Below are 14,334 nucleotides of genomic sequence, written 5' to 3' on the forward strand. Positions count from 1 at the left end.
ATTTGGCAACTGCCGCTGGGCAAAGCAGAGAACAGGGTCTGGGCTGAGGCGTCAAGAACATGCAACCCCCTGGCTCCCCACATAAACCCCCTGTCCTCTGCTTCTGACCTTCCCCACTCTCCAAGAACCTCTCCTAAAGTGCTCACACCCTCAGCGGCATGCAGGAATAGTTCCTCCCCTTGGAAATCAGAAGACCTGGGTTTGAATCCCAAATCTTCCACTTCTAATTCCATGAGATTTCAGCAGGCAACTTCACCTCTCTGAATCCTGCTTCCTCATTTCCTGTTGGGGGTCAATGTGAATTAATGTATACAGTTCACTTAGAGGGGCGCCTAGCATGGGGTTAGTGTCCCGCAACTACTTCCCAGTCCAGCTGGCAGCCTTCCTTTGCTACCTGCCCTGCCAGGCTCTGATCTCTGGTGGGGATGGAGGGTAGACTTTGAGGACACCCAGTAAAAGTGAAAACCCAATGGAAACGGGCCTGCTGTCAGCTATGTGCTCCCCAAGCTTACACCACGGGGGCTAGAGCTGTGGATGCCAGGTAGCATGACCTGTGGAACTGATACACCCTCAGTATCCAGCAGCCTCCTCCACACTCAGGTTGCAGCCCCTTCCCTCTACAATGAAGCTCTTTCCTCCTTGCACAGCTCATAGAGGCCTAGGTTTGAATGAGAAGACCTGGGCTTGAATCCCAAATCCTCCACTTCTTTCCATGAGATTTCAGCGAGCGACTTCACCTCTCTGAATCCCTGCTTCCTCGTTTCCTAATGGGGGTCAGTGTGGATTAACGTATACAGTTCACTTCGAGGGGTGCCTAGCATGGCTCTGCCTGGTCCCACCAGTGCCCCATTTATTTTTCTCCTACTTCCATGGTAGCACCAGTCACTTGGACAATTCTTTCCTCCTAGTTGCATGCAGGGCCCTCAGCACTGTTCCAGAAACCCAGAAATGAATCAGAAACCACCCTGCCTTCCCAGAGATAAGAAACAGGTTCTATTAACACAAATGCAAGAGTGAAATAAATGCCCCGAAGGGAGGCAGCAAGTGCCCTGGGAGTTGAAAGTGGCAGAGTTTTGCTTTGGGTTTGAAGAATCAAGAAGGCTTCATGGAAGGAGTGGAATTTGAGCTGGGCCTTGATTATGGAATAGAAGGGAGAATCATTCATTCCAGGCCGGTGAAAGGCATAAGCAAAGGTTTGGGGAATAGCGGGAAGTGTGGCTACAGCCAGAGGGGTGGGGAAAGGAGTAGGCAGGGAGGACCTTTCTTAGTAGCATCTGCCCTCTAGACTTGGAGGTCTTTGAGCAAGGGTTCTGGCTTAATCACCTCTGAACAAGTCCCCTGCCCCCAACCTAGCATCCTGCACACAGGGCTGTTCAGTAAATGTATGCTGAACAAACAAATGCAAGAAATGCTCCAATAGAGACACAGAGCCAAGAGCTGGGGAGCCCTTGGAGGGGAAGATATACATAAATCAATCAGAGATCCTCCAGCTCACCTCATTTAACAGCTGGGGAAACTGAGGCCCAAAGAGGCCATGGCTTGCCTGAAATTTAGTAGTGGCATGACAGATGTGAAGAGCTTCGCCCAGTGCCTGGCACATGGGAAATACTCAATTGGCCTTCCCCCTCCATCTAGGAATTGGTGTAGACTTAGGCCCAGGACCCCATGGTACCCGGGTCTCCAGGACCGGAAAAAGCAGAAAACCTCCCACCTCTCTCCTTACTCGGGAGGGGTGGGAGGCAGAGGTGGGCTTGGTAAAGAGCTCAGTAGGATTTGCCCTGCCCCTGGTGTTGTCCCGACCAGAGAGGTCTGCTGAAAGACGCAAAGCAGGGGTCGTGGGTCACAGCCCTGTGGCTGGGAGGCCCCAAGCCCCACCTCTGATGAATCTTCTGGCAGTCCCAGCAGTCCTGCCCTAGTTAAAGAATCGCTAGCTACCTTCTAGCTCTTTCCTTTTCCTCCTGACAGAGGCTCCCCAGCCCCAGGGCCTTGATCAAATCCTGTTTCGAGGTTCTTCTCCCTGACTTACCCATTTCAATGTCTTGCCACCCATCAGTAGCCTCTCTTTCCTGACATGGACACTTTCTACTTTGATGTAGAATGGTGGATGAGTGTGTGGATGTGTGTGTTCTCTCTATCAGGGGACAGCACAGTCCGACAGGAAAAACCCAGCCTCCTGGGTCAGGCAGGCCCGAGGTCAGGCCAAGGCCCTGCCACTTGCCACTTCTGCGACAAATGTGTTATTCTTGGTATATCTTGTTGGGAACTGTGATGAATGGAAGAATGGAAAGCATGAATGACTGAAAGGCTCCTAGAGCACAGAGATCTAGGAGGAGCATGGGGTGAATGCCTCGTCTTAGGAGTCAGGACCCTAGGGATCCAGTTCTTCAGGGAGTAGCTGCCCAGGAAGGAGCAGTGAACTGAGAGTCCAGAGGCCTGGGCCCCTGGACTGTGTTCTCGTGTTAATGTGTGTATGAGTTAGGGTTTTCTAGAAAAACAGAGTCAGTGGGAAATATCTGCAAATATAAAATTTATGAAAGTGTCTCACGCAACCGTGGGAACGCAGAGTCCACAATCCACAGGGCAGGCTGTGAAGCTGACGACTCCGATGGAGAGTCTGGATGAACTCCATGGGAGAGGCTCGCCAGCCGAACCAAGAAGAGAAGTTATCTCTTCTGAATCCTCCTTAAAAGCCTTCCGTTGATTAGATTAAATGTCGCTCATTGCAGAAGACACGCCCCTTGGCTAATTACAAATGGACTCAGCTGTGGATGCAGCCAACGTGATCATGATTTAATTCTATGAAATGTCCTCATCGCAACAGACAGGCCAGCACTTGCCCACCCAGATGAACGGGCACCACCACCTGGCCAAGTTGACACATGAACCCGAACATGACAATGTGCTACACTGAGTTACTACTGAGCAATGAGCATTCGTGGAGGGGCCATCGGAGCGGCTTGCCCTTGACCTCTGGGCCTTGCTTGCCTTCTCTCTAAAACGAGAGTGCTGGCCTCAAGATCAGAGCCCCTGGGGCTCTGACCTAGGATTCTGTGTTGCCAGCAGGACAGATGTGGTGCCAAGAATGGCACGGTGATTTGAGAGTCAGAGAGAATGATCTTTTAAACTCTTAAACAAATATTTGTGGAACACTCTGCTTGCTTCCAGGGGCTAGGGCAGTGGAGTGCTGTGGCAGGCCCTTGCACTGGCGGGCAGCCAAGCAGACAAAGAAATCCAGGCCCTGCAGAAAGGCCCTGACCTGAGCCTTCCTTCCATTCCTCCCAGCCCTGCCATGTGGAGTTGCAGCTGCTCCAAGGTAGGGAAGGAATGAAGATCTGCTCCCTGGGACTGCAAGCCCTCCTACAGAGAGCTGGCAGCAGCCAAATGGAGGAAGCAGTGGAGATGGACTTCACCTTGTACCTGACCCCTGCCTCCACCAGGTGGCCTGGGATTTGACCTCTAACTGGGGCCTAGAACAGAGCACTTCTCACACCTTCCCTTACAGCTGTGGTGCTGGACATGGGGACACCTCAGTGAATGAGGCTGACCAGGGCCCTGTCCTTGAAGAGCTCCCAGTCTGCAGGTGAGAAAGCCAAGGCAGGAGGACATCCAGTACAGTTTGGCCAGTGCTACCATAGGGGATGCAGACGGGGGGCGGGGAACCTGCCCAGATGGGGGTGGGGTGGACATCCAAGTTTCCCCAGAGACCTGATGGCAGAACCAGGAGTCCTCCAGTGCCAGGAGAGGGGCAGCAGCTTGCTTTCCTGAAGGTGACACAGCATAGCTGACACGAGAATTGGTCAGCAGGCTGGAGTGTGGTGGTGGGAATGGGTGGAGAGCCCCAAAAGGCTGCAGGAGCCAAGAGGCTTTCTAGACTGTACCTAGGAGGGTGGCCAGGGGAGAGGCAAAGCAGGACCTGGCCAGGACTGCTTTAGACAGCAGTGTGGAGGCCAGATTGGAGGGACCAGGAGGTTTGAAGACCATGAATTCATCTATGCATACATATATTCATTTCTCCATTCTTTATTCATTCAACAAATACTTAACTGAGCACTGTGCTACCCATGGAGTAAAAACTCAAGAGTATGGAGAGTGTTCCAGCAAAGGAGAGCCTTCCCTAGGCTGAGATTGGGCTGTGGAGACGTGAGAGGCAGGAATACAGGCCAGATGCATGATCCGGGGCCTGGGGAGATGCTGGATGTGGGGGGAGGGTGGGGAGGATGGCATGATGAACCTGGGAGCCATGGAGAGAGACAATATTATGAGATCCTTGAGTCGGAGATACTCCGCAGGGTCTGGATGGGGTCTTTGGCCTTTTGGGGACTCAGCATCCTTAGTGTTCAACGAGAATAGAAGGCGTCCTGCGGTACCCTGAGCTTGTGAATGGGAAGTGCCTTGGAAGGTTGAAAGGCCACAAGTGGGCCTCACCTGGTGCAAGTCTAGTTGTGTGTGTGTGTGTATGTGTGTGTGTTTGGGAGGGATAGGAGAGGGAGAAGGAGCCCACTTTGCAGACCCTACAGGAAGAGCAGGGAGAGCTGGGACCTCTGGGTTCTAGCACCAGCCCTGCCCACCTGCCCAGTATACAGGAAGGTGAGATCTCTCCTTTCCCCTCTCCTCTTTGCTCTCCCTCCTGCTTTCCCTTCCTTCCCCACCGAATGAAGAGGCCACAGGTCTTCAGGGACTTCGACCCAGGAGGCCTAGGAGGCTGGTAGCCTGAGCACCTGGAGACTTCTGCCCAGCTTCCTGGCCTTTCCGTCTGTGCTAGGCCAGAAGGAGCCCTGGGCCCAGTGCCAAACCCCTGCTCCATCTGCAGCAAAGTCACCTGCCTTCTCTGGGTGCCTTGCAACCTGGGAAGAAGGCTAATCCTTGCCTCCCCCGAGGGCTGTTGGGAGAGTTCCAAGTGAAATAATGGCTGGGAAAACGATGGGTGCACAGATGTAAGGGATTATTATTACTATTCTGTGTTGTTTCTGAGAAACCGAACCAATGTCGTTCCTCCCAGGAGCCATGCTTCCTTCTCACTTCCGCAGTCCATCCCGGCTTTGTGAAGACACAAATCCTCTCTCTGCCCTACATCCCACACCTGAGCTCGCCTGATTAAGGCCCTTACCTTCCAGAGTATCATTGTGTAATCCCTAAGCCCTTTCCCACCAGTCTCCAGTTGTCTTGAAGAGCCAAATCCCTTTAGAACAAGTTGGCCCAGTTAGCTGGAAACAGAAAGCCTGGAGGGGGCAGAGTCCTTAGGCTCCCCTGGAGGGGAGAGGAGGGTGGAAGGGGGTGCTGTAGACCCTGCTTCAGCTCTAGCACTAACTGGCACATTCCTGGAGACTGCCCTGGAGAAGGGTGGTTTGCCATGGCGGCCTCCACCCCAATCCACTCACATCAACCTGGAGTCCATATTCCATAACCAGGCTTGATCCACCTTCGGGTCAGCACCCTTTAGAAGCCTTGGGGGGTGAGTCCACTGACTCCAGAGCTGGACTCTGGGTTAAGGTCCTAGCATGATCACCTACCAAAGTTCTTTGACCTCTGTGCCTCAGTTTCCCATCTGTAAAATGTCAGTGACTCTAGTACTAACCCTTAGGGTAGATTAGACAAGCCAGGACATACAAAGTACCTCGAAATGTGCCCAGTATATAGTAAATATATCAGCCATTTTTACTCGCATTTTTTATTCCTTCCCACAGATATTTTCACCACTCAGGTCTCCATCGACACACCACCTCCTCAGAGGGGCCTTTCCTTCCCCTGGTACTGACGCCGAAGTAGCCCCCAGCTCCCACTCACTGGCTAATGCTATTTAATCTCCTTCATCTGGTACATGCCATGTTCTAAACTTACCTTGCATGAGTACAGTGATTATGGCCTACTATCTCTTCTCAAGGGCAGGGGTTGCTGCTGGTCTTGGTTCGTCCTTGGAACCCTGGAGGCATTCAACATACACTTGTGGGCAGGATCCAACCTGTACCCTGCTCCACAAGGGGTGGACCTGGGAATGGTGACAGGCCTCCAGCCACCCCTCAACTTCCCAGCCCCTCTTCTCCCCTGCACCACAGCTATGGCTGCTGCTTCTCTGCACCTGCCTTGTGCAATCATCACCCCCTCTGGGCTTCTAGTTGGGGGAGGGGGAGATGGAACTATGCAACCAAGGAATGGTCTTAAGATTTTTCTAACACACACTTCTAAGGTAAAGTGAACTCAGGAACTTCTAAATTCAACAGTAACCCCCACTCCCATCACCTAGCCCTCTCTTGGTGTCACCAGGCCTGAAGCCCCACGGGTGGTGTTTTCCTATGAGTTATGAATTACCGTCCTCGAGACCTTTTCTCTTTCAGCAGACTACAGCGCTGAGTCCCCAGCATGGGCCCATTCCCCAAAGCCCAGCCTGCCACCTGGTGGCAGGTTGGTTCCATGGGTCCGTTTCCATCATAGAGGGGTGAGACTCCTCTTCACCCAATAGACACACAGCCTGGGTATGCATTTGCCTTCTCTGCCCATAATACTTCTGCCAGCTTCCTTGGACTCACAGAATGCCTCATCCACTTCTTTATTTTCAATTTTTATCCGGGTGACATTGTGTGTACATAACATTTCCCATTTTAACCACTTTCAACTGCGCAATCAGTGCTGCTCATTGCATTCCCAGAGAGATGCAATCATCACCACTAGCCATTACCGAAATTGTTTCATCATCCCAAACAGAAACCCTTTCTTTACTCATTAAACATTAATTCCTCACTCTCCACCCCCACCCTTGACTCTGATACCCCGTCATCTTCTTTCTATCTCTGTGAATTCGCATATTCTAGTTATTTCATATATGTGAAATCATACAATGTCTTGTCCTTCTGTGTCTGGCTTATTTCAGTCACCATAATGTCTAAGGTTCATGCATGTCGTAGCATGTATCAGAATTTCATTCCTTTTTATGACCGAAGAGTTTTCCATGATATGGACAGACCACATTTTGTTTATCCATTCATCTGTCGATGGAAACTTGGGTCGTTTCTAACTTTTGGTTACTGTGAATAATGCTTCAGTGGACAGTGGTGTACAAATATCTGTCAAGTTCCCTGCTTTTAATTCTTATGGGCATATCCCTAGGAGTGGGATTGTCAGGACATACGAAATTCTATTATTAACTTTCTGAGGAACCATCAAACTAGGAGATTAATAGTTTTAGTTTTTACATTTAGGTCTTTGTTACATTTTGAGTTAATTTTTGTATAAGGTATAAGGTGGGGGTCTACTTTCTTTACTTTGCATGTGAGTGATGTTCAGTTTTCCCAGCACCATTTTGCTGGAGAGACAATTCTTTCCCCATTAAGTGGACTTGGCACACTTGTCAAAATCAATTGGCCGTAGATATGAGGATTAATTTCTGAACACTTGATTCTGATCCATTGGTCTGTATATATGTGTGTGTACCAGTACCATACTGTTTTAATACTGTCGCTTTGAAATAAGTTCTTAAATTGGGGAGTGTGAAGTTCTCCAACTTTATTCTTTTTTTTAGGGTAGTTTTGGCTATTTGGGGCTCCTTGACCTTCCATGTGAATTTGATGATGGACTTTTCTATTTCTGTGAAGAAGGCTTGATGGAATTTTGATTGGGATTGCACTGAATCTGTAAGTCACTTTGGGTAGAATTGACATCTTAATATTTAGTGTTCTAAGACCCAAGTAGGGTGAAAGTGAAAGGATGGAAAATAACATACCATGCAAGTAATAAGCCAAAAGAGAGCTGGTGTAACTATACTAATATCAGATAACATAGACTTTAAGTCTAAAAACAGTTAGAATGGAGACAACCAAATCAATAGGCCGAACCTTCAATCTTGGGGTTTGTTCATATGAAACTTAACCCCACAAGGATAGGCTAAGCCTACTTAAAATTAGGCCTAAGAGTCACCCCCCCAGAGAACCTCTTTTGTTGCTCAAATGTGGCCTCTCTCTCTCAGCCAACACTGCAAGCAAATTCACTGCCCTCCCCCTCTCTACATGGGACATGATTCCCAGGGATGTAAACTTCCCTGGCAACATGGGACAGAAAGCCTAGAATGAGCTGGGGCTCAACACCAAGGAATTGAGAAAACCTTCTCGACTGAAAGAGGGAAGAGAGAAATGAGACATAATAAAGTGTCAGTGGCTGAGAGATTTCAAACAGGGTCGAGAGGTTATCCTGGAGGTTATTCTTATGCATGATGTAGATATTATCCCCTTTTTAGTTTAAGGTATATTAGAGAGGCTAGGGGGAACTGCCTGAAACTGTAGACCTGTGTTCCAGTAGCCATGTTTCTTGAAGATGATTGTATAATGATATAGCTTTTGCAATGCGACTGTGTGATTGTAAAAACCTTGTGTCTGATGCTCTTTTTATCTGTGGTATGGAGAGATGAGTAAAATATATGGGTTAAAAATAAATAAATAATAAGGGGAACAAATGTTAAAACAAGTTGAGTAGATTGAAATATTAGTGATCAATGAAAGGGAGTGGTAAGGGGTATAGAAAAAACAGAGGAACAAAGGATAAAATCTATTGAATAGATAGAAATACTAGTGATCAATGAGAGGGAGGGGTAAGGGGTACGGTAGGTGTGAGTTTTTCTTTTTTTTTCTGGAGTGATGCAAATGTTCTAAAAAATGGTCATGGTGGTGAGGATATTACTATGTGACGATATTGTGAGCCACTGGAATGTTTGTATGCTAAGAATGTTCATGTTTGTATGTTGTTTTGTTTTGTCAATAAAAATATTTTTTAAAAAACCGTTAGACGGGACAAAGAAGGATACTATATACTGATAAATGGGTCAATTCAACAAGAAGATTTAACAATTATAAATGTGCACGTAATGGCAAAGCCCCAAAATATAAGTCAGTAATGACATCTTGGGAAGGAGAAATAAAGAGCTCTACATTAATACTAGGAGACTTCAGTACACCACTTTCCATAATGTATAGAACATCTAGACAAAAGACCAATAAGGAAAAAGGAGACTTATGCAATACTATAAGCCAACTAGACCTAATAGACATTGTGGTTGTTAGATTCAGTTGTCAACTTGGCCAGGTGAAGGCACCTAGTTCTATCGCTGTGGGCATGAGCCAATGGTACGTGAACCTCATCTGTTGCTGATTACATCGGCAGTTGGCTAGGAGGCGTGCCTGCTGCAATAAATGACGTTTGACTTAATTGGTTGGTGCTTAAGTGAGAGAGCGCAACGTAGCACAGCCCAAGCAGCTCAGCATTCCTCATCTCAGCACTCGCAGCTCAGCCCAGGCCTTTGGAGATGCAGAAAGGAATCACCCCGGGGAAAGTTGTTGGAACCCAGAGGCCTGGAGAGAAGGCCAGCAGAGATCACCCTGAGCCTTCCCAAGTAAGAAAGAACCTCAGTTGAAAGTTAGCTGCCTTTTCTCTGAAGAACTAACAAAATAAATCCCCTCTTATTAAAAGCTAATCCATCTCTGGTGTGTTGCATTCTGGCAGCTAGCAAACCAGAACAGACATATATAGAACACGTTGCCCAACAACAGGAGAATACACCTTTTTGTCAAGTGTACATGGATTATTCTCCAGGTAGGTCACATATTAGGTCATAAAACAAGTTTCAATGCATTTTAAAAGTTTAAAATCATGCAAAGTGTCTTCTCCTGCACAGTGGAATGAAACTAGATCAATAACCGAAGGAGAACTGGAAATCCACAAATCTGTGGAAATTAAACAATATTCTCTCAAACAACTTGTGGGTCAAAGAAGAAATCATAAGTATACTAGAAAATATCTTGAGACAAATGAAAATGGAAACAAGACATACCAAAACTTATGGGATGCAGCAAAGGCAGGGCTAAAAGGGAAAATTAGAGCTGCAAATGCTTAAATTAAAAATGAAGACGGTTCTCAAATCAGTTACTTAACCCCTCACACCTGCAGGAACTAGAAAAGGAAGCGCAAACTAAACCCAAAGTGAAGACAAGGAAGGAAACAATAAAGATGGGTGGTGATAAATGAAATAGAGACAAGAGACATAATAGAGATAATCAATGAAACCCAAGGTTGGTTCTTTAAAAAGATCAATAAAATTGACAAACCTTTAGCTAGATGACAGGAAAAAAGAGAATACAAGTAACTAAAATCAGAAATGAAAAGGTAGGGCATTGCTACTGACCCCACAGGAATTAAAAAAAAAAAAAAAAGATTATAAGAGGCTACTATGAAAAGTTGTGTGCCAACAAATTAGGTAACCGTAGATGAAAAAGATGTATTCCTAGAAACACACAATTTACCTAAACTCATGGAAGAAGATATAAAAGACTACGACAGTTCACTAACAAGTGAAGAGATTGAATTAGGAGTGACAGCCCAGGTCCTCTCCAACTCTCTACCCTGCCCCAGAAGTGAAACATGCTGGGATCTGGAGGGGCCTGCAGAGCTGAGAGTGGAGATGCGAAAGGGTCAGCACCAGGCCCAGCGCCCTGTCTCCTCTCCCAGCTGCCATCCCTTCTGCCCCTTCTGGGGTCTTTCAGGCCCCTCCTTCTCAAGATGCTCAGCTTGGTTCCAAGGTAGAGCCTTGCAGGATCACTTTCTCCCTGCAATAAATCTCTTGTCCTTTGCCACCTTGCTTGCTGGGTGTTCTAGTTTGCTAGCTGCCGGAATGCAATATACCAGAAACAGAATGGCTTTTAAAAAGGGGAATTTAATAAGTTGCTAGTTTACATTTCTAAGGCCAAGAAAATGTCCCAGTTGAAACAAGTCTATAGAAATGTCCCATCAAAGGCATCCAGGGAAAGATACCTTGGTTCAAGAAGGTCGATGAAGTTCAGGGTTTCTCTCTCAAGTGAGAAGGCACATGGCTAACACGGCCAGGGTTCCTCTCTCATCTGGAAGGGCACATGGCGAACATGGCGTCATCAACTAGCTTTCTCTCCTGGCTTCCTGTTTCATGAAGCTCCCTGGGAGGTATTCTCCTTCTTCATCTCCAAAGGTCGCTGGCTGGTAGACTCTGCTTCGTGGTGCTACAGCATTCTCTGCTCTCTCCAAATCTCCTTCATTCTCCAAAATGTTTCCGTTTTTATAGGACTCCAGAAACTTCTCAAGACCCACCCAAATGGGTGGAGACATGTCGTCACCTAATTCAGTTTAACAACCACTCTTGATTAAATCTCATCTCCAGGGAGATGATCTGATTACAGTTTCAAACATACAGCATTGAATAGGGCTCGTTCTGCCTTCACGAAACGGGACCCAGACCAAAACATGGCTTTTCCAGGGAACACACACCTTCAAACCAGCACACTGGGCTAACGCTCCCTCTAGAGGCAGCTACAATCTTCATTGCTCCTTCACTCTGTCCCCCGTCTACACACACAAGAGCAGAAGGGCCCAGGCTCGGCTATCCCCTCCCACACTGAGACTACATCGTCGTCAAGCTCCTGTCACTTCTAGGATAACAAACACAGAGTCGCCAACATTGCGTACCCACTTAGGGTACCCACCAAGTTTACAAAGGAGCCCCAGCTTCTGCTGATGGAAGGCTAGAACGTGAATATTTGTAGGGAAAGGGAGATGCATTATAGGTAGGAGACAAATCTGGTTGGGATGTGTGTGCTGCGAGAACAGTAAGCATCCCAGCCTGGGTGGGCAGGGGTGGGGAGAAGGGAGCCAGATACTACATATACAATCAGATGGGACTAAGGATAGAGCGTGGAGCCAGCGGTCTGGCTGATTACAGGGTGTGTCCTTGCAACCCTGTCATTGGGGCTGTCAGATGGGCTAGAATGCTCACAGCTTCAGTGAAGCAAGACCGTCCGTGGGCACCAAGGGGCCTCCACAGTGCATTTTACAACTTAAAAAGAGTGACCTCATATATGCAAAATAATGTTTAGTAATCTACACAAAGAAGAAAGAATGATATAATGAACGCCCTTGGAGACCCCTGGATGCCCCTCCCCATTACATCCCACTCTGACTGAACTGAACTTTGTGTTTCTTGTTCCCTTGATTTTCTTTATAGTTTTGTAACATATGATTGCATCCCTGAAGAATATATTCAGTTCTGCATGTTTTTGAGTTTAAATAGCACGTATTGTGTGGTGACTTGCTTTTCGAGCTCCACATTCTGTGAGAATCATCTGTGGTGATGCATGTAATTAGTTTGTTCTTTTTTAACCCCTGTGGCTTGGTTTTCTACACAAGAAGACATCATAATTTCTCTCTTTTAGCGATGGAACGTTGGGTTGTTTCCAGCCTTTTGCCATTCAGTCAGCGCTGCTCTGCAAAAACCTAGGGCAGGTTCTCAGCCAGGACCTAACATCAGAAACACCTAGCGTGCAAACTTTTAAATGTTATCTGCTACCAGCACTCGCCTCCAGAGTGATGGCATCAGCTGATTTGGAGTGTTAGGGACCAGTATTTTTAACAAGGTGATTCTAATGTGCAGTTTGTGTGATGATCCACTCTTCTAGAATATATACCCCAACATGGAGTTCTTGGGAAACTGCATCAGCTTTATATGATATAATGGAAAAGTTTTTCAAAGTGGCTATATCACTTTACACTCTTGCCATTGGTGTATAAAGATTTCTTTGTTTCACATTCCACCAACACTTGGCACTGTCAGACTTTTTCTTTTTTTTTTTTTTTGTTGCCAGTAGGGCTTTCATTATTATTTTAATTTGGTATTTCTCCAATTGATAATTAGGTTGAGCATCTTTTCATATCTATTGACCATTCTTGTTTCCTGTTATGTGAAATGCCTCCTTTGTAACTTTTGTCCATATTTATAATTTTATACCTTCTGCATATGAATCATTTGCTTGCAAATCTCTTCTCCCAGTTTTGTGGCTTTTCCTTTCACTTTGATATGATGTCTTGATTAACAGAAGTTTTTCATTCTGGAGTGGAGGGATTTCTAATTTTTTTCCTTTACAATCTGCTTTTCTGTTTTAAGAACTGTCCTCTGACCTTGAGATAATCAAGATATTCTGTTTCCTCCTAAAAATGTTTAGTTTTTTTTTTTTACATTGAGGTTATTAATCCAAATGAAATTGATTTCTTGAATATTGTGTGAAGTAGGGGTCCAATTTCATTTCATTTTGGCCAGTTTTTCTAACAAGATTTTTCAAATACTCCATCAGACCACCTCCCCGCTCCAACCACCCACACTGCAAGGCTTCCTCTGACAAGCACTAGGTTTCTATGTGTGGGTCCATTTCTGGCCTTTCTGTTTTGATGCCCTATCCATCTTTGGACTATTTCTGGACCAGTATCAACTGTCTCCTTCCCCCCCCATCTTCAAGAGCATCTTGGCGAATCAAGATAATAATTATACAGATGTTCACTGTAAAACTCTTTCAACTTTTCTGTGCATTTGAAATTTTTCATGATAAGATATTGAGGAAAAGAGTGTTTTGACGCATCTGGCCTTAGCCCTGTTCTCACAATGCAATTTTTTTAAGTCTAAGGTTTTAGACCGAGCCAGCTCCCCGGAGCCCCATCCCTTGGAGAAAAGGATGAGTTTCTAGGATAGTATAGAATTTTTCACTCCCGATAGGCAGTAGAGATTATCTGTTGGAGGCAGGGCAGTGCTGCTCTTACAGCGTGCCCATTTCACAGCCCAGGGAAGTGACTTGCCTGAGGACCTCGCTTCTCTGTCCCACTCAGGCGCTCTGTCCAACCTGCTTCGCCCAGCCTCGGTCCCCAGCCCGGCCCCCTGCCCCTTCCGGGCCCACGCCCCTCTTTGAATCTCCACCTCCGGAGTCTGGAGGCTGAAAGACCCCTTGGAGTATCCGGAATCCACGTCCTACTGCAGCCGGGAAATGGAGGCGGGAGGAAGAAGGGGGCACGACTAGGTCCAGACCACACCTTGGGTCCGCTGGGCCGCGGCAGAGGGAAGGTCAGTCCCCAGGACCCCGAGCTCCCTCCAGACCTCGTCCCTGCCCTTCTCAGGCCCTGCTCATGCCTCCGCCTCCCTAGATCGCCCTTCCAAATCTCTCCCTCGCCTCCCCTTCCCGGGTCTCGGCGGTCTGACAGCGCCCACCGAAATAAGCTCCTCCTTGCTCCGACGCTCCGCACCCGGCCCCGCCCCCTCAGCCCTCCCCGCCGCCGGCGCCGCGGTTCTCCGCACCCACCAGGGGGCGCGCGCGGCCCGGCCTGAGCGCGGAGCCTCCGAGCGCCCGCCCCGCTCCCGGAGCCCCGCCCCGTCCGGCCGCGGCCCCGCCTCCGACGCTCCGCCCCACCCCGTCCGGCCGCGGCGCCGCTCCCTTCCTCCCCCCTACTCAGCGCCCGGGACCCGGGACACCCCCGCCCCCTCCCCGCCTCGCCCGCCCGCTCGGTCCGGCC

At 47.9% G+C, this 14,334-nt stretch overlaps 1 long non-coding RNA gene across 1 annotated transcript; it reads left to right on the forward strand.

Moving 5' to 3' along the window:
• The first annotated feature begins 3,280 nt into the window (after positions 1-3,280).
• LOC143682341 (uncharacterized) lies at positions 3,281-7,568 on the forward strand. The gene is made up of 3 exons (XR_013175084.1): positions 3,281-3,313; positions 3,503-3,580; positions 7,514-7,568. It is a non-coding gene; the product is annotated as an uncharacterized LOC143682341 (long non-coding RNA).
• Positions 7,569-14,334: the final 6,766 nt, after the last annotated feature.

This window comes from Tamandua tetradactyla, chromosome 5 (assembly GCF_023851605.1).
Source record: "Tamandua tetradactyla isolate mTamTet1 chromosome 5, mTamTet1.pri, whole genome shotgun sequence".
In the NCBI taxonomy this organism is placed as follows: Eukaryota; Metazoa; Chordata; class Mammalia; order Pilosa; family Myrmecophagidae; genus Tamandua; species Tamandua tetradactyla.